The sequence below is a fragment of the Anser cygnoides genome, chromosome 9 (assembly GCF_040182565.1).
Source record: "Anser cygnoides isolate HZ-2024a breed goose chromosome 9, Taihu_goose_T2T_genome, whole genome shotgun sequence".
Lineage (NCBI taxonomy): Eukaryota > Metazoa > Chordata > Aves > Anseriformes > Anatidae > Anser > Anser cygnoides.
The window spans coordinates 6,793,738-6,815,277 of NC_089881.1; the positions used below are offsets into that span (position 1 = coordinate 6,793,738).

The 21,540-nt window shown below is 36.4% G+C and overlaps 1 long non-coding RNA gene across 1 annotated transcript; it reads left to right on the forward strand.

Annotated features, from left to right (window-relative positions):
* Positions 1 to 8,847: 8,847 nt before the first annotated feature.
* LOC125182711 (uncharacterized) lies at positions 8,848 to 12,457 on the forward strand. The gene is made up of 3 exons (XR_007163093.2): positions 8,848 to 9,487; positions 10,870 to 11,041; positions 11,941 to 12,457. It is a non-coding gene; the product is annotated as an uncharacterized lncRNA (long non-coding RNA).
* The last annotated feature ends 9,083 nt before the right edge of the window (positions 12,458 to 21,540 follow it).

A 21,540-nucleotide genomic window follows, 5' to 3' on the forward strand; every position in this document is an offset into this window, starting at 1 on the left:
TTTTGAGCACTTAGAAAAGGTGTGTGAATGGAGATTTTCAATATGCTTTTTTTCCTCTTTAATTTCTGCCCATCTTCATTGTGTTAGACTAAAGGAAAATTTCTCTAAATGTTCAACTGGTTTAACAATGATTAATCTTGAGTAAGGGCTGAAATAACGTAGAAAGCACTTATTATGCAAAAACCTGCAAACAACTGACAAGTGCAGCTCTTTGCTTCAGTTCCCGTAGTTGAAAATGAGAGAGCTTTTGCAAGCTCATGGAAACAAAATAGCTGTGCTAATCTGAAAACAGAAGCCCTGCACATGTTTTCGAGGAGAAAAGAAGAAACCTGATGCCTGTGGCTGAATCTGTCATGTATCAGTTTTGGATTGTAAATTTAGCACTATTACACCTGTTTTCATAAGACTCACAGGTAAGATAATGTTCCATCAACAATACTCTGCTTCAGTCTGAAAGGCAACCATGCTATTGTTTAGAAGGAGTTTAAATACCTTTGTATGCATGTTTTAAAGAATATTATCCCAGAATCAAAATTGCTATTAAGAAAATAACACCATATAGAAACAGTACTACAACAGTCCTTACAAATATGCATGCTTGTAGTTTTTTGGGGTCTGCCTGAACATAACTGAGTTTACTTCTAAGAACTTTTCTGAGGTAATCCCCTTCTCAATTGCATAAGCAAGAGACAAGAGACTGCCCTCTAATTTCCTCAACAATAACACATGGATGGCTAAATACCTCTTAAGGTGTTTCCATCTAGATTCATTAAAACATAGTCCTTTCACACAACAGAAAGGTACATACGAATAGAAAGCAGTAGCACATAATGAACATGCAAATAGTGTGGTCAGAACAACTCCATCATCGTGATTACAGCTGTTATGAGGGATTCTGAATTCTGATTCCTGATGTCTGCATGACTCATGCATAAGTTCTTACAACCTCATTGGTTTTATGCTAAAATGAAGGTGAGAGTGTAGTCCATCTGTCTACAAAATCATTCATAGATTTATACTAGTCATACTAGGTGTGGGCTCAGCATTTTAGTATATATAGCGATAATAAAGTAGACGTTAGGACTTCGGTGATGAAAGAGGTATTCCTGACAATATATAGTAAGACAGGGCTCAAACCAGAGAATGAGTACTATTTTATCTTTCTACAGTAGCTATTATAACTTACATCATGACAATGATTGAGTTTCCATTTAGTTGGTGACCGAAGGAATAAGCAGAAAGCCTGGCTCCTGAAGAGCTCAGTCTGCTGGGATTTTTCTGTCTTCTCACTTCCTCCTTAAATGATTTTTAAAATGTATGAAATGATGATGAGAGATCCTGTCTCATAAAAGAAATTTTCTTAATGGGGAAATATTAATGCTGAGTAACATTATTCCTTTTTTATGATATAAAGGGAAATTTAAAATGTTGTAACATAGTATTTTTCAACTTGAAGGCATCTTTATATCTTTACAGCCTTTTAAGCTGTCCCTACTGCAAATGGTAATCCCAAATAGCAAGCAATTGAAAGTGTATGATGAGAGAAGTGCTTGTTCCTTTGAAAATTCTAATGTCAGTGGCAGAATAAATTTGAAGATGAAGCCTGGGCTTGGATGTTACCTAACACAAATATTTGAGAGAGGAGATGCTTTGTCACCCAACAGAACAGCCATAGACTGTCTGGTCTGATGCAACTCAAAATTTGCTTCATTTTCTGAAATTCTGCTTTGCTCAAATACTGTCAGACAATTTGTGCTGTCAGATGACAGCACAGAAAAGCAGAACAAACAGAAAATAATGTTGTTACATAAACATGTCCCTGTTTCTTCTTCCACTGTCTTAGAAAGTGACTTTGCCTCTCCGTCACTGAAGTGTTAGCATCTCCTATTCCTCTTTAAGAAATAAATAGGTCAATTGCCCAACGAGCCAACTGTGTTCATGGTATTGCCACCAGCATGATTACTTAGAAAGTGTGGTTATTTACCAAGTAATTGTGTGTTTCTCTACCATAATTTTCCTGTGGTGGTCTTGTTCAGTAGTCTGTTCAAAACGTGCCAGGCACAGCATAAAGAAATGCAATGATAACGAGATTCCCTGCATAGCAATTCAGTCCTTGCCAGCTTTTCTTAAGGTCACCTTCAGCAGCCCTTTCATTCATGCTTCAGTTCCTCCCTGTTCCGTTTCAGTGCTCTGTGCAATAACAGGTTGCTGGATTCAGTTTCTTAAATTGGCCTCTTTAAAAAGTCCTTCTTTGAAAAAACTAAACACTTTAATGATCGTGTGTATCCACTCTGCAGGCTTTTATATAATATTTTTGGTTTTCCTCTTGTTGGCATTCAAGAACTAAAGCAGTGTGCTGTGCTCTATAAGAATCCAAATAACAGAAGCAGCAGCTTTTCTTGTTCTGAAAACTGTTCAGCAACAGCCACTTCACTTTAGGAGCTTTCTTTTATGATACCCTTAGAGCACTGTCCAATTTTTTTGAAATGGTACTTAAAATTTTATGAGCAAATGCATTTAATGTGTCCCCCATCTCTTGAAGCGTGAGATCTACAAATAGAGCCAAACTGTGTGATACAATTAGCCAAGTAAACCCTACAAGTTGCCTAGGGGGGAGCTGCATAAGTCTTGTTGTAGTCAGCTGTTACGATTACACTTTCTTTTTAAATTATGCTTATTTAGTAAATGTCTTCATTAATAATTACTATCTTTTTTTTTTTCTCTAAAGTTTTGCAGTAAGTAGCGAAAATAATAGGGAAATAACCATGTGAGAATTTTGGAATCCATGAATATGGTCAGTTGTGCAGCTGCTTCATGAGCTGTAAGAGCTGCTCACAATTAAACAGCCTTCTGATGTTAAGCCTGTGACCATATTGATACCCCAGCTTACTTCATGTCCATATGATTTAGACAAATATTGATGCACAGACATAGGCTGTGGCTTAGTGGAATTTGTGAATGAGAAATATTAAGTATGTGTTAACCTTTTCCATTTATCCCCTGTTGAAGTGGACTGGGCAAATCACAGCTGTGCCTGCCCATGGAAGTCCATCACGTAACTTGCAATGTCTTCTAGTGGCATCACGTTGCAGCTGAGATATGGTAAGAAGATGTTGAGACTCTCCTGAGACAGATGTGATGATAAATAATGCCAGGTTATGTACAGACAGCCAAACCAGAGATTTTTAGTGAAGTGAATGCTCAAAACTTGCAGTCAGGGAACACCTTAAAAATATTGCTTTGTTTCTGGTCTAGTGGTTGGGTGGACACTAGAGATACATCCTTTGTTTTCTGTTCTCGCTTACTAATTTCTTCAGATAAACACACATCTTTAGTTTCTGTGAAGAATTCTGTGTAATGACATAGAACTATAACAACCACAAAGACACTTCAACTGTTAATATTCACTAAAGGAGTCACTAAGGATGACATTTTGAAAATACCTAACAGCCTTATGGACATTTGTGTGCTTTACGTGTAGAGAGCATGTTTAGAGAGACAGATTTGAATATGGCAGTATGCCATGCATTTATTATAATACAAGTGCCTGAAGACAGTGGTGTCACCAGCTTTATGATTTGTTTCATTTTACTTGCAAATATGAAAGTAAACTTGGAGTTATTCTGAAAAATTTCCTGAATAGTAACAATAGTTTCTCTTTGAGACATTTACAGTAAGCCTACCTAAATTGTTTTCTGTTTACTTGTATAGCTACTATGTCTCTGCAAAATTTGCTATCTTGGGACTATTTATCACCTCTGCAGAAGACTTTCACATCATTACTACACATAGCTCAACATTGGTTTGTGTTTTTTTGATCAAAGATCTACAACATTTCAGATGGTTCACACCAGATTAAAGAATCTAGGGAGGGGAGGGTTAATAGTGCATTTGAGTAACCATGCTGCCAGTTAGGGATTTTGGAAGAAGCCATAATAAAGAGAGTTCTGGTTTGGCTGTGGTATTGTTTGGATTCACTTCAAGACCCAATATTTGTGGGAAACAGCATGACAAGCTTGTTGGAGACCAAGATTATATGAGCCATCTCAGCTGAAGTTGAGAATAGCACCATGGATTTATCCACTTTGCCTCTGTAGCTATCTTTTGATTGACTTAACACTAGCATTCCACTCATCTGGTGTGCATTAATATTTTTCTGTACTTGATGAAACTGAAAACAATGGCTTGGAGAATATACAACGGGTGCCTAAAGCTTTAATTTTAAGCCTTCTTACCTTAAAACTCGTAACAGGACCCAAAGCCATTTATATAGCTCATTTAAAGTTGACTCAGAGTTTTCTGTGCTACAGTGTTACATATATAACCAGAGTTGCACACTTCTCTAGGTTTGCCATGCTTTTGCTGACCTCTAAGAATTTGTGTTATGATTCCTTGCCCAAATCATGAACTAATATATTTTCTCTTTTCATGTTATACTTTCATCCTGACTTCGGGCAGGTGCTGCAGCCAGATGCAAGGGTATGAAGTGAGAAATGCCCACCAGGAGTGTATGAAGAGCACTGTAGCAATGGCCACGCCATACTGCTTGCTGCAGCCATCTGTTCCAAGTCTTTAGGAAAACTTCTTGGGCTTCCGACTTCCATCAGAGCAGACACCCAGTAGAGCTGGACAAGCACCTCGGCTGATAGTTATATCTAAGCTGTTTGGGGATTTTCTTTTGCTGCTACTGTTTTAGCATTTGCCTTTTAGCATCTTCGCATTTGTTAATCATAGAATCATCGTCTGGAAAAGACCTTCAAGATCATCAAGTCCAACCATCAAACTAACATTGTCAAGTCCCATCACTACACCATGTCCTTAGTACCGTGTACCTTAGTGCCATGTCCATGTCTCTTGAATACCTCCAGAGATGGGGACTTCACCACTGTCTTGGGCAGCCCGTTTCAATGCTTGATCATCTTCTACATGAAGAAATTCTTCCTAATGCTCAACTTAAACTTCCCCTGGCACAGCTTCAGACCCTTCCTTCTCATGGCCCATTACTTTTCACCTGAGAAAAGAGACAGAACAGGGAGCATTATACTGTGATGTTTTGCAAATTGCAACAACAGAGGTATATAAAATATTCAAAATGTAAGTACACTGAAGATTTACAGAAGAGCTATATAACATTGTTTAATTTTTATACTTTTTATGATAAATCCTAACACTGGAGATTTTTTGGACATTTTTAGAATTGAGCTAGTTTTCCCAGCATGCTTCAATTGGTTAATTTGTTTTAATGCAGTAGGAATGTAGTAGTCTTATGTCACTTCCCTGATAGGTATACTTCTGGCATGCACCATGAGGTTAGCAGTGAGTGCTTATGTTGGAAAAAAGTAAAACCAAAGCAGCCAGATCCAATGCAGCATTTGAAGAGTATCAGTGGGAATGACTACGGGTATGTGAATCATTTACAACTCAGCTGAGCTGACACAGGGTGAAACTCTTGTCACTCTAAAAGCACTGCTGCTGTTCAGCCAAACTCAGACCAGGACCTGTTCAGGTTTTCCTCATACTTCTTTTTAACCAACTGACTTTAGAGGGAGAGCTCATTAAAGATGTAAAAAGGTTCTTGTCTGTCTTTATTATGAATGCAACCATGGCACAATTTTTCAGGTGAAACCTAAAATGGAAGAGAAGGAAACGTGCATTTCAAATTAAGTAGCTATGCACTCAGGATGAAAAAGCCCCAAGAAAGCAGGAGAGATCTTGAAAAGGCAAATTAACCTACCTACCCATCTATTGTGTGCTGGGAAATTATTTTCAGCATGCCTGTGACACTTCTGATGATTACTTTTCTGTGTAATCAAAGGTTGTATTTAACAAAATAGAGATCAAATAGGGAGTTCAAAATAAAAGGGAAGATGTCTCTGAAATCATCTTTATCACGCTCATATTAATAACTGGGGACAGCACTGCTACAGAGCCTATAGTTACCTTCTGAAGATAGAGCAGAAATAATTACCTATATCAAGTGCTTGTTAACATCCATGTAATACATTTTAAAATAGTTTGTGAAGGATCTGGTCCCACCAGGTGCATGGTAGGCTGCAGAACCATCAAAATGGTATGTAAATGAGGCTACCTGCTTTCACAGGGAGCTACTACTTTTCCAGACAGACCCTGTGAGATATCACAGAATCTTACGACTGGAGTCAGTTGCTTTGTGCCCCATGCCTATTGGCCGGTGCAGGATTACCCCCAGAACCTGAAAAATAAGATTTCCAGGGGGACAATTGTTAGACTAGCTAGCAATGTGGAAACCAATTTCTGCATTAAGCTAGCAATCTACTGAAAGCTATCATAACAACCAAGTGCCATTCAAAGCATCTTCCCACACAAGGTTGCTTGCAAAAGATCAATTCAGAAAAAAAAAAAAAAAAAAAAAAGCCCCCATAGGGCAAAACCCTAATAGAAAATTTATGAAATTAATGAAAACTCATTTAAAAATCATGAATTTTTTATCATTCCATATGTCTTGTCCATTTACACTTTTCTATTTATTTTTTATTTTTTTTAGTTAACAGCTTACAAATTAAGTACCGAAAAATACTTCGGGGGATTTTGGAACAAAAGAAAAAATTTAATGCAGAGTTTGTCAGCAATTTTGAATAGAATTTCTCCAGACCCATTTTGCTGAGGGCATTTTCTCTATTGTTGGTCTCTTTCTGATCTTCTGTACTGCCCAAGAAAGTAAAAATCTCTGTTTTATTAGCTTCACCAAAGAAATTGAGTGACAGATTTTTTTTTTCCTTGACTGACAGCTTAGTAAAGAAAGAAATTACGGCAGGGTTATGATTATTTTCTCCTGCTGTGCTGAGATTAGAAAAGTGGAAGTCAGCACCTGGTTGTGGACAGCCATCAATAAAGAAGATATACAATAAAAATTAAATATAGTATTTCACTTACAATTCAAGCAGCATCTTAGTTTCTGTGCTCACTTCCTCATTAAAAAACTTCTCTTCAAAGAGCTATCATTAAATTATGTTTCTCTGCTTCTCAGGATGATGTGTACTTCCAAATTTAGCACTTACACAGTAGGAAAGAATTATTTTTGAGCTTTTCAGTTTTCTCCATTGATTTGAAGGAGGAAAAAAAATAATGGACCACTTCCCTTCAGGTCTGAAAAGCAGGTGAGATGTATACTTATTCATCAATATAGTTGATTGCTGGTCCTGCCAGTGTGAACGTCTGTTGCATTTTTCAAAACTGCTACAAACTGGTTAAGTTGTAAGTTCAGTCGAATTTGTTAGAATATTTCTCATGTCTTCATATTTTCTGTAACTTAACTTGCTGTATTGGAAATGATCCAAGAGTGGATTTCATTTTAAAAGTAAATGTAGATATTTAAACTGAATTTTGAAATATTGGAAGTGAAAAGTTTTAGAAAACACTACATTATAGTAAATTGCTTCCTTGTGTGTTTAAATTTTTTAATTTTCACAGTGGGCATTTTTTAGAACCGTTAAAAAAATACATTTATCTGTTAAGATACTTTACAAGCCAAGCTTCAGATGAAAGTTTATAGTTAGAATCTAATTTTTGAAAAATATTTGGGAAGGAAAATGAATATAATTTGAGCATGCCTCACTGCGAGGCACTAAACGTGCATGTCATTTGTTGCATATAGCTACCTCTACTGGTCCAAACTGTTGAAACCATATGGCCGAAATGCTGCAGGTTGGTAGAGAAAGTACAATTAATAGTTAAGCATTCAAATTTTACTGTTAATATTAAAGATTGAGTCATTCACAAGATATTCAAAATGTGCTATTATTTTATCCTAATTTTAAATTAATATTTATAACCTGAATGATTCTACTTACAAGAGAAAAATAGAAGTCAGCTGATTCTGTTACTCTGAAGAATCTACTAGAAGGTTTCACTAGGGGGTATCAGGTATTTTATTAACTATACATTTCAGCAAATCACTTTTCTTAATTTCATTTCCTGAGGATAGGCAGTTGTGTGGCTGAGATCCTGTTGGTGTTATTGGTCCATGATCCAAACATTTCTCTGGTGTGTACTTCCCAGCCTACTGCTTTGTCAGTAGACTGTTCTGTTCCCATGTTTTTGTTGTTTTTGTTTGTTTGTTTGTTTTTTTCCAATTATACCATCTAGTTTTCATAACTTTTATTCCTCTCATAAAATTCTATCCCAGAAAAAACAGTGTTTTTCATGATATGAAGGAACATTATCTCAATAGCTTATTTGTAAATTCTGATTGCACTAGTATTTCATGATACAAAGTTGTTTCCAAGTTATACATTTTGATTTTGATTGCTAGTTTTGCTTTTCTTAGTTGTGCAAAAGAGATATAATGTATTTCAGCTGGGCTTGATTTTATTTTGAATGCTGGGCTTACTACTATGATATGTGGAAATCAAGAATATAACAAAGGTGTGACAAGTTATATTTCTACCTACTATGTTAGCACTGCAATATTGCATTGGCATTTGCTTGCTATTTATTCATGACAATAATCCATCTTTTCCTACTACTGCCGATTACAGTTATTAGCCTGATTTGGACTGTTCTAAAATGCATCTGGTCATATTTACTCTTGATTATTTATTTGGCAAGCAATGGAATTTGGAAAAAAGTATAGGTCAGCAAGGTAGACAAGAGATATACCTGTTGAATTGGAGGGCTCAGTTGTTTTTCATGTGAGTCGAAAAATTGCAGTTTGACATATATTAACCTAATTGCTATGCATTATTTTTTTAATGTGCAGTTTACTCCAACTAGAGTTGAACCATGTTGTGGGAGAAGCACACACATTAGTGTGTAAAATATATAGCCCAAATTCTTAGATTTTATGCCATTTTGTTATAACCCAGTGATGATTACCACAGAGACTTTACTTTCCATTCAGATAATCTAGGTTACAGGATGTTTGGAAACTCATCTTCAGTTTATACCTGATTGTTCCATCGCCGTCGCTTTGTTATTTTCAGATTTGGCTTAATTTGTGATTGTGTTGCATAATGACATCAAGATAATTAAATCACTTTCCATGGCAGGATCTGTTTCAAATTTCCTAGTGAAACATCTCAGCGTGAGCCCTCAGGCTGTTGTGTTCTTCCATTCCAGCAGAGTCAAACTCTGTTCTTGGTGCTTCCTCACAAAAAAAAAAAAAAAAAAAAAGAGTAAAGGTGGCTGCTAAGCCACTTAATTTTATTCTGTTCTTAATCTAGGAACTAATTAAGAGTATGTAATATCAGAAGAAAAAAAATACATGTTTTGCATTCTCTTATTTTGTCAGAGGGCTGGACTGGCTGAACTCATTCATCCTTCCTGGTGACTCCCTTGTTGCTGCCATTACAGCACTGTGTGGTGGGATCGGTGTGGGACTTCCTTGCTCTGATCCTTCTCTCTTTACTGAGTTTGAATACTCATTGAACTCCACAGGACTACTGACCATAAGAGGATACAGTAAAAATGATGTCTTGATTTCTGGTCCTGCAGAAAAATCCACCGTAAGGTAAGAGGGAAACTTTTCTGACCAGTTTCTTCGTAGGGAAGCCTGTGTCTGTATCTTGTGATTAGGGGAAGATGGGGACTGACCATTGCCCTGCAGCACTAATTCCAGAGGGATGGTGTTTGCCTTCCTGCTTCTGTGACCTGGCTTCTTCCAGGTCACTGCGTCTCCATCAACAACCCCAAAATAGTCTCAAGCCTCATCCAGATAAAGGGAGAATCCATACAGCAGAAAAACCAACTAAAGGTTTACTTAAGTTAGCCATGATGGTAATAGCTGTCCAGGCTTCAGTAGTGGGGGTATTCGTAGGTGTGCATAGGTCTGTAGTTTGTGCTGGTCTACATTGATTAAATCTAGTATGGTTTTACAAGTATTCACTGTCAGGTGTCCTTTATCTATGACGTGGATGAAGGACATTTCAAGCTCTCCTTAGAATCTTGTACAATACAAGATACAATGCAGCCAAGCCCAAAATCATCCTGTGGGATTGAAAGCCTTCAGCCTCCCCACTCCCTAGCCTACCTGCCTTGCAGCTTCAGTCCTGAGAGATCTTTGAACCCACAAAATGTTCTGTGGAAGAACACAGAGCTGAACTATTTTCCCTTCACAGCTAGGACACAGGTTCTCTTATAGCTAAAGGAATAGCTTTGGCTGCAGGTAAGGTGCCTGGGCTGTATGTCCTGTAACGAGTTAGCGAGCAGAAAACTTGATCTCCTACTTTCTCCTTTCTAAGTGAAATTACAGGTAGTTATCTGCTGCCTCTATTTTCAGTAATTTATTCTTTTACTTAAACCGGGGAATGAAAATATGAGTTATCTTCCTGACATTTGCATATTCATTAAACATTTCGTTATTTCACAATGTTTTTAATGATCGTTCACTGACAACTCAGGATGTGCATATCGCATTGCAATCTAAATTGGCAGAGCTGCACTGTGGCTGACTTCAAAGGCAGCGATCGTTCTTACCCACTGGTAAAATGCTGCACTGTCAGAGAGAGGATGAACTTTTAATAGGCAATTTGCCATTGCAAGCTGTCTTCACTTCATTTCCAAATTCCTTTAAAATATTTGCATGTTCAGCAGCACCAAACTTATCTCCAGTAGCATACAGGCATAATAGGAACACTTATAGGTCCTGACATTTCATATTCTGATTTGTGTTCATGGTTTTGACAGTAAGATTTATTTTGTATTTGTATTCAAAGACAGCATGAACAGGAAATTACCACAAAATAAAGTAAAATAATAGGAACAATATAAAGTAGTGGATTAACTGTCTTTTTGAAATCTAACTTGAACTCCTCTGCTAAAGTCAACATTTTTGAGAAAATATTCCTATTGAATACACTGAATTATATTATTATTATTTTTTTTTTTTTACAGACATCTGTGGTATCTGGAAGATTAATCCATTCAAATGACAAAGTGTGAATGCTCCCCAATATGGTACTAACAGTAGTGACTTATTGGTTTTGGCAAACTATGCAAAAGACTGCCTTTTCTTGGATGTTAAGTGGAAATACACATTGATTGTGTGCAAGTCAAGATCTGCAAGGTAAGATTTGTGTAATCACAAAGTAGTTGCTAAATCAAAAAGACAGTAAAACTTCATTCACTCAAATGCTCATTGACTAATGTTTATTTTCTCAGTTCAGCTAGATACATGTTTTGTGTAAACGCTAATCACTCACGACAAAATAGTGTATATGATTTGGCAGTAAATTCAAATTTGTTTGGCACCAAACAGGAAACTTGGCACCAAACAAAATTTACCTCATCAGGTTTAAATATGACATAATAAATGAGGTTGGAGCTATGTAGCTGAAAATTAAAAAGCTATTCCTTTAAATTTACTGGGGGTTACATTTTTATCTAGGTTTCAAAGTCCCATAAGGATTTACAGCTGTCTTAGAATTTTTTTGTAAGTTATATTCAAGTAAAGATTTCAAAGACTTCCACTTATAAACGTTTAAAAGACATCTCTACCTGCTTTGCTGTTAATAGTAGTAATAAAATAGATGTCAGTAGAAGAAACGTGTTAATGTATGCTTAGAAGTCGTAAGTATAAGACAAGGTTATCGAGATAAATTGTACATAGTGTTTTGTTTTTTTTTTAGTGGGATTTACTGACTAAGAATATGTATGACTGCTGCAAAGCACAGAAAATGTAGGAATATGAGCTACTTCCTGCTACACTTAAAATGTACAAAGAGTTTGGCTGTCAGAGATTTGTAAAAACAAAACCATTTTATAGAAGGCCTTTTCCTACTTATTTACCATGTTTTTAGTTTCTTTTTATTTCATTAAAACACTTTATTTGCTTGAAGTAGTTTTTAGTGCTGGATAAGTATTAGCCTTTTCTAAGAATGATTCATTAACATCGCAAAATCATCCTTAATGTTACTTTACGAACATATTTCAGTTTTTCACCTCATGCATAAACTTAATTTTTAGTGATGATTGTGTAAATCAAGACTAACGATCAAGTAACACCACCAGAATTGACTTCATAAGGCTCTCCTAAACATTTAATAACTTGGACAAAACATGTGTGTTGCGGTGGATCGCCTGGTCTGGCCTCCTAATCTTTCCCATTTACTAAGTAAGTAACGAAGAAGTTGTAATAGATTTATTATGCAAAAGCAGTAACAAACAGTGGTATAGTTTGTGAGAAGGCTTATCGCTACTTTAAAGGTTAAGGTTTGCTAATAACAAAACTTTTCTTAGGTTCAAGATAATGTTTATTGTATCTTTAATGTCGCAAAGTTATATTGCGCTAAATGTAAAATTGTATTTATTTGTTTTGATTTTGTGCAGAAACTACAGTGACGCATAAGCATTTTCTAGAACTGGGAAATTGAACAGGTTATTACTCTTTCTGAAGAAAAATTGTTATTGTTATTGCAGGACTATTATTTCTATTCATTTTCAGTGAAACAAATTGGTTTTGCAAGATTTTGTTACTCTTCCTTCCCACCCCCAAATCTGTCTCATCTCCTATTAAGCCTAGGTTAATGTAAGACCAGATGCATTTTGCATATGTAGAAAGTATACAGATCTCTTTCTATTCTCTAAATTATGTTTTCTTACAGAGAATATAATGCTCAGTTACACTATTCATCACACAAAGCCTTTATAACTTTTTTTGAGGTGCTTACTATTACTTTTGATTATTACTCTTATGCCAGAGTGCCTAATTATTTGAACAATAGGCAGAATTATGCATATACTTACTCATTTATGATACTTGAAGGCCTCTCTTTCTTAATGTAAGTAGACATGTTTTTTTAAATAATTTATTCTGGTAGAATACACCACGTGAATTACCCTCCGAAGGTCCTTCTTCCTTTCCATTGCCTTAGCAGGAAGGCTGGATGAGTGAGCGCTACACCCCCGCACTTTGTAGTTACACTGCACGTGGCTCTCACCAGGTGCCTTAGGCAGGCTTGCATAGGTGTATCTACATAGGCATGGACTGCTTGCACTTTTGTAAAAAGTACTTTTTTTATAACAGCTGGAATGCAGACTGGGAGTGCTTATTTCTACTAAAAATTAGGAATAATTTATGCAGGTTCATAACAGCATATAGGAAGTATGCAACTACTTACATTAAGTGTGTGTGGCATTTCCATAGTGATGTTTGGGTCTCTTTGCATTTGATGTGCATATTATAGTGATCTTGATTTTTTTTTTTCCACATGAACTGACCTTAAGAATTTCCTACAAGATTCTGGCCCCTTCTGTGCTCCTAAATATATCCATTCCAGAGTCTTCCCCCTCTGTCCTGTGTATGAGGGGAAGGGTTTTTTGCATTGATCTAGCGATGATGACAATTTTTTCTGGAAAGAACAAAGCAGTAGAGAAGCAGACAGGAATTCTGTTGGTGTTCTGTTAGAATGTTTTCATTCTAACATTCATTCTGTTTCTGTTAGAATGTTAGAATGTTTCCACTTAAACAATTACATACTTGTACAACAGTTTAAAAAAATGAAATAAAGTGGAAAAAAAAGCACTGTTTTATACTCCTAATTTCTAGCTTTTTTTTTTTTTTTTCAGGAGGTTGCAAATTCTACTTTCTTGCTGCTGTCAGTTTCATGAAGATAGTTAGAAAATTCAATAAGGTAAGAAGAATTTGTTTTCCAGACCCAAGCCTAGGACACTGTTTGTTTTGTTTTGTTTTGTTTTGTTTTTTAACTGTTTACTGGTCCTAGAAGTATTTAAAGCAACAGATCAAAGTGTTTCTAACTGTGACAGGTTGGAAGGCACCAGGTCATAAAACTCTATTTTGACAACTGTTTTTCTTTTCCTTGTATTCTTTGGTTTGGTTTACAAGTCTTATTATACATAAGGTTTATTATGTAGGCTTATTTTATTGTGTGAGTTTAGCAATTGCTCATTAAGTGACTTAAATTTATGCATTAAACCAGTGTAAAGCACAATATTTTAGCTTTCAGTCAAAATAAAGCATTTGGGTCTATCTTTGAACATTCATGAGTTATGAACTTTTAAAATATCAGTGCTACATCCATTTATCTTAGAGGCTTTTTCATCATTATGTCTGTAATCCCAGATTTTAGACCAATAAAATTTTTTAATCTCCACAGACAACCTTTATGAGTAGTTTTGGATGCCCATTCCAGATGCTGTGAAGCAGGTGAGAGGGATCTCCAGGAGATCAGAGCCTGTGTCCAGGAGGAATCAACTCCCAACGAGATGCATCGATCCTGGGGTTTTAGATGGTTTGGCTGAATCACTTTAAATTCCCTCTTAATCAGTCTAATTTAGAGTGGTGTTCCCCGGGTTTATATTAATTTTAAAAGTACAAACAACTTTAAATCCACTTGATGGTATACACATAGGGATTTAACAAACTCACCGTTTTATGTATTTACCTAATTAGAAACGTCGTAAGTTTGTCTACCTAGACAAGTCTGCGTGTTCTGGTGATGAAAAGGCTGACACCTGTTAAAACTGATAAAGCTTTTAGCAACTTCCCCAAAGTTCCTGTCTTGAAGCTTGCTTGTTGGCCATCTGTTAAACAGCTGTAACACAGAATTATTTAGGCAATACTAAGTGTAAAGAGCATTTGATTTTACTTGGAACAGGGGCAATGTGATTTGGCTCTTGGTGTAAGTACATACTTGGTTTCAGTACATACACACACAATGGTTTTGCTTCCTGAGACAAGTACTGCTTCTGTTCAAGGCCCTGTTTTCAAATGTTTTGCTGGGCATGATTCTTGTTTCTTTCATATTTGTCTTGTAATAATCATGTGAATTTTGTTTTTTTTGAGTGAAATTACATTTGATCTTCACTTAACTGAATTCTTAAGAGAATTTCTGCGGTAGGTCCCTTTTCTGTGAGGCAGGCTCTGTTAAGATGTATGCAGATACAACTGTGTGTGTGATACAGTTAAGCATGGTGTATGCCTGCGGCTTTCCCTTCGGAAAGCAGGCGAGCTGGCTTTCTTTGGTTACTGTGAAGTATCCAGGGTATGCTTTGGTGCTGTGATCTCATTAATAAAGTAACAGCAAATACCCACTGTGGTCTTCCCGAGCATACTAGTCCAATGTAAAGAGTCCTTGTTCTCAAACAACCTTAAACCCAGTAAGTTGGTAAGTCTTAATGTAATTTGTACACCTTTCACTTTCAAGGTTTTGTTTAGTGTGGCCATTGCATTAAGCTGCAGCAAGGAACAAAGATTACAGTAGACTCTTCACAGATTATTCTAGATGCCTGTTCTGGTGCCTTTCAGTAGTCTTGTAGTGTTGTATCTCTCTTGACTTTTTTGGCATGCTCTATTATATGCCTCCTACACTCAAAAGTGCAATTTTTTGGTAAGAGTCTTCTATTGTCTATTTATAAAACTGCCCTTTAAAACTCTGCTGAGAAATGGTCTAGTCACAGAGTACTAGTGAATAATCAGCTTTATAGTCTTCAAATGCATTTTAAACATCTGTTGGACAAAAGAAGTATGGAACTCATCAGTTACAGCCAAATATGCCCTAGATATTGCCTTTTTGCCCTTGAAGGAAGCTATCTTTTTTTTAGTCTTTCAGTTTTCAGACAAAGGATCAAAATCACTTTATTGGACTACAGTTATCATCTATTCTAACAAATGCTGTGAGTTCCTGAAAGACCAATTAACCTTAATATAAACCGTCTGTGCTGTGTTGCATATTGCCCTTTGGAAGCTTTGTTGAAGTTTGCTAATGTTTACAGTGGCTGGTCACAATGATAATTAGATGCTAAAATGATGATCCCTGGAGAGCCAAGAGGCTATAAAGCATTCTCAAGGGATCAAGGCCCTGCAGAGGGAAAGATGATAACCTGCAATCTGAAGGTGAGGTCAAGTTGTGCTTAACTGATACCCATCATTTTTCTTTTGTTGGCTGAGAAGAATATCCACTCTAGAAACAGCTGAATACCTCCTGACAAATGGAGAATGCATTTAAAAGGTGGTTAATTCAGTATAAGCTGTCTACTTGTATGTAATTGCTGCTCCTGGAAGAATGAAGGCTGGAAAGATGGGAAAGATTCATTTTCCAATTGTGTACTCATGAGGCTTATTGTTCCTTATCCCTCTGACCTTTCTTACTGTTACTGTTTTTTAATTAATAAGTTAATAAGTCAATCCTATGTCTATTCTATTAACAAGGCTTTCTGCTTCTTAACTGGCTTAGTTTGATCAGAGCTTATTGCTTCTTCCATTCATGCAAATGGCACAGATATATTTGTCCTTACCTTAAGATCTGTTATAACCTCACTTTTTGGTATACGTGTACCTGAACATTTGCTTAGTTCCCAGAAAATGTGCATGAAAGTTGATGGGCTAAGGAATTCGGCTGTTGTGTTTGCTCGCAGGGAGCCTGACCGTCAGTTCAGAAATACAGTCAGGGGTTTTACACTGGGGGCAGAGTTTCCTATGACAGAAAATGCTGTGCAAATTGTGTCTCTTCAAAATTCCACATTATGAAATTACAGCTGTAATGATGTTTACTTCTGCCTGTAAAGTCAAATAACGTGCTATTGACTCTTCCTGAGTAATTTCACAGTTTTCTCTTCCTTTCCCATATCTCACCTAGGCAGCTGAAACAGAGTGCATGCTTTATCCAGTTGTTTGCTCTGTTGAAAGCAGAGGTGACACCTGCAGAAGAAAATTAGCTGGATGCACTTTCATCACAGAGAAATGCCATTATCTTTTTTTAGTTCCTGTGACATTTTATGCAGGTGGGTGGGTTTTGTTGTGGTGCTGCTGGTGGTGGTTTTTAATAATAAATGAGAATAAGAAGTTAAGTCAAAGACTAAATACCCATATCTGATTTTAATATTTTGGTTAATATTCAACCCTTGGTGCACGTATCTCTACCTAAATGTGTGGAAGAAAAAAACTGCCTGGGAATTCTCACGTTTCAGGTGTTTTCCTTCACATGGTGCTGGCTACTTGTGACTATGTAAGCAAGTGAAACTTTTGCCTGCAGCAAACTGTGTGGTCAGTGGATTGCATGTGCACCTTTCAACCTGCAATTTCTTAAAATTGTTTGTTTTATTCTGTTAGTACAGTTTGTTTTTTTTTTTTTTTGGGGGGGGGTGGGACAGACATTTAATTAGACATGGATATACCCATCTGTGTCTCCTTTATTTAGATAGAAATATGTCTCTATGTGCGTGCATGCCCACACAGCCTACATAACATTTATTATATAGAAGCTTTCAAAATCTGTCACTTGTTCTCAGAGGGTATGTCTGCAAAACGTGTTTCTGTGCGATAGCGCCACTTCCTGAGGCATTCCAATACTATTGTCACTGCTCTTAGAAGTTTGGTTCCTCAGGAATCTGCATGTGCTTGCATTTATGCCCAGTGAGATGCCGGAGTGGCTCTGGTGTCTTTATCCACAAGTGATTGTCAGAGCATGTGAGTGTGGAGTTAAGCAGGTATAAATTTTGTAGTAATGAAGATAGTAGTAATACCATACATCCATTTATGGCAGGGGGACTACCTGCAAAATAAGCTATTTGTGCACCAAGATATTACAGTACGTGAAAAAAGCTGCTAAAGTCTTGTCTGTTAAGTGTGAGGGATGCAAGAATTCTGAGTTAATATTCACAGATTAAAATATGTGAAGATTTTGGAGTTCCAGCAAATTACCTGATGATGCATTTAGACAACTACAAATGTGTGTATTTATTCCAGAAATAGCTGAGCATTCAGATTGAAAGGACCTTTCAAAAACATAATATAGAAAAAGTTAATGAAAGTAAAACATTCACTTCTGAAAACTGTACCTCACGAAATATTCATAGTTCTACAGATAGGATATAGTTTGAAGACCTTTTTGTTGCAGACTTTGCAGCTTGATGTCTGCTGGTTAACATTGGACTGTGATTATTTGACATAAGCAGATAGCATTATATTTTGGCATACCAAATATGTTTGGCTTTGACTAAAAAGGTTATATCATAAAGGTGAGGCTGTCCTGCAAGCATCTTGTGGGGTCTCTGCTGGTGGCCTAGGATGAGAGCTGGAAAAGTACATTACTGTTTTTTTTTGTTTTTGTTTTTTTTTTTGAACACATAATTTCATCATGTGAAACAGTTGAATACTTTGGATATACTCAGTATCTCACCCTGGTTTTGGCTCTGTTTCTTACCACTGCCTCTTAAAATTATTTTTAATAAGATTAATTTTACTCTTTAAAAGTATGCAATTATCTTAATTTTGTCTGGAAAAAGTGCCCGGTTTCAGATGCAAGTGCTACTTTAGACTGGTATTAAATAGAGACATTAGTCTTACCTGATCTCTTTTCTTTGCTTGTCAGCTCAATTACAGGTTGTCAATACCAAAGAATACACTCTTGTCAGTGGGGTGAATAGAGGGACAGGTTAGCACCTGCTTGCTGCAGTTCCTGACCTCTTCCTACTTCTGCACAACACTGTTTGGTTTTAAGGCTGATCTACATCAAAGATTACTTATTCCCACTTCTTTAAAATTAATTCAGTTCAATGTATGCACTTCAGGCACAGTGAGTAAGATGTTTAATCACAGTTTTGTGTATTTTGAGAGGTTGTTGGATGATGTCATCTTTGTTTTTTTCTTCTCATAACATCTAGATTGACAACAAAGTGTACTGAAACAAATATTCCGGGAATGCATTTATTTTGCTTCTCCAAAGGAAGTTCCAGTACAGCTAATTTGTAAATGAATATATTTTAAAATTATTCTATTTAAATCTTGCAAGACAGTCTAAAAGCCAAGTCTTTGTTCAAGGTATTCTTTTGAACAAGAAGGAAAAGTGAAGAGACAGTAATTGCAACAGTCATGATTTGTGGTTAACTTTGAAACACTTCCAAAAACACCCTAAAGTGTTCTGGAAATCAGGGGGGCTTGGGGATAAAGTACCAACGTTACTTCTGAAAATGGCACTTAGGAGCCTGGAACATCTGGAATGCAGATTGCTGAACGTGCTTGTATAACCTTTAAAGCGGTTTTGGCACAGAGTTGTGAAACCAGAATTAATTTTATCAGCTGTGGACTCTAAAATCATTTGTACGTTCCTAGAAAAAAAAAAAGTATAAAATGAACAAAGTAAACTCTGTTGTCTTTGCGTGTCTTTGCTTCAGAGCTGTCTAGGGTTGGACCATGCATGGATGGATGCCTTGGATGCCATGGATGCCATGCATTGGACCATGGATGCCTTTAAAGTCACCAGTGTTCAGTGGCTTTGGGGGGTTTTGTAGCAGAAGGAAAAGAGAAAGGAGTTTATATAATTATTACTTTTTTGGTCATGTTCTCTTGTTCCTCATGAAGCTTCCTTATCTTTGTCTTCCGATAAGCATCTTAAACTGGACATTCCTAACGAGCTGACAGAACCTCATACGCTAGGCGTTGCGATGGCTGCTGGTGAGCCTGGTTCCGTTAAGTAGTCTGAAAGAGATAAGTAATCTTGTCTGCGGACTGTGGTGAGACTGTTGTGGGAGTTCATCTTGAGTTCATGCAGTTCGTTCAGTTAAGTTCATTCAGCAAAAGTAAGGGAATCAAATACATAATAATTCTGAGCTGTTTGCGGCCCAGAGCTGAAAAAAGACGTCATTATTCATTTTTAAAACAAATATCAAACGTATTATTTTATCAGAAAAACAGTAATGTCCTTAGGAAAACCAAAGTGTGTTTATTGGAGATGAGTGAGTCAGTGAAATTAAAGCTAGCTCCATTTCAGGTTGTTCATCTAGCAAATTTTTAGTAACCGTTCATGCTCCACGGTGGAAAAGAAGGTCAGTGCATATGGCGAGTTTCTGTTTTCTTGAGATGCATTTTAAAAATAAAGGTTATTTTCACAGAACTATAAGGTTTTACAGTCTATATATTCAATCATTTATTTTTAATGAAACAGATGTGCTGTTAATGCTTTGCTGTGAATGTGGTGATATTAAGACAGCAGTAACTGTGGTGAGTTCTTACATATGTGTATTAGGGCAGAAAATGAATGTGTTCATGGAGCATGCTGTATTAGTTCCTTTTTCTTGGCTACCTGCCTCAGACTACTTTCATCTTTAAAAGTTTTGTTCAACCATCTTTTCCCAAAATTGTGTTCCGTATGCTGCTGGTTCTTTGTTACTGTGTCATTCTTGTTCATCTGTTATCTAGTGACTTTGAAGAATAGCGGGTGAGGGGACTTTGCTCAGAGTATTAAAAACCAAGTGCTGATTTTGGTCTTTCCTTTTCTAGGGTGTATATGATAGCTTCTATGGGGTCTGGCCTGTTTCTTTCTTGTGGGTCTTTTTAGTCAGTTTTAAAAATTGTATTGCGAGTTTGGGGTTAACCCAAGTACATGGGAGAGGACTTGAGGATGGGTATTTGCAGTTGGGTGTGGAAAGACTATATACAATGGCCCCAAATATTACAGGCTTTATAAAGTTATGCATCTATTAACAGAAGCATTATAGAAGTTACTGTTTTGTTTTGTAGACTCTTCCATCGGTTCTCCTGTATTTCCTTCTATTCCATTTGAAACAATAAAAAAAAATCTGTTTCTACATCGGTGTCTTTTTTTCATTTTGCTTACTACATATGCATTTATTATACCAAAGCAAGAAAAATCCCTGTGGTAGATAAACAGTGGCATAACATAAATGTGGTAGAAGAAAAGCAGTTCAGTTTTCAAATATGTCCTCAGCCATTAGTATTCTAGTGCCTGCCTGACATTGCAAGACTTTCGGTAGTGAAAATACTGTTCTTTCACTTTAAAATTATTTTCCCCTCATGTTCAGCATAAATATGGGCTGTTATTTGATGTAATCTTCTCATTTGTGAATTTATTTTCGCTTCTTAATAATGAATTGTTATCCTGAAAAATCATTAGGCTAATTTAGTTCCATCAAAATTTAAGTAAGCTATGCTAAAATATGAATCTTTATCACTTCCAAACTGTCACTTCCATTTATGAAGGAAATTAAGATATCTTTATGATTCCTTAACAAGGAGGTAAAGATACTGAGCTGTACTTGTCTGCTAGCTGAAGCTCTCAGCTATATTTGTGTGAAAATCATTGTGATTGTCCCATAAAAATTCCCAGTATTTCCAGTAAAATCGATGCATCCAAGACATCCACTACACACATCATTAAGACATGAAATATCCATCCTGTCTTCCTTTTTCTCATTTTGTTGACATTATTTAATGTGGTCATGAAAACACAAGGTGGGTTGCAAAAATGATTGTAAAAATTATGTATTATGTAATTATGTAATTATGTAATTATGTAAATAATTAAGCTCAAAATCAGTTTTGTCCACAGCAGTAATAAAGTGCTGTCAACCCACTGGACTGACAACTATTTGATCCTGATTTTAGATATCAGACAATTTTCCCTCTTATTTCAAGGGCTTGGAATTGTATCTGCAATTATTTGCAGGTGCAAACAGCATTTATCCAGGAAATTGTTGGGGTTTTTTTGCAGCTGCACTTTGATATATAGGCCTTATCTCAACCCTGCTGAAATCAATAGGACCTTTTTCAGTTGACTTCAGTAGGTATTGGATTGGGCCCATAATTTA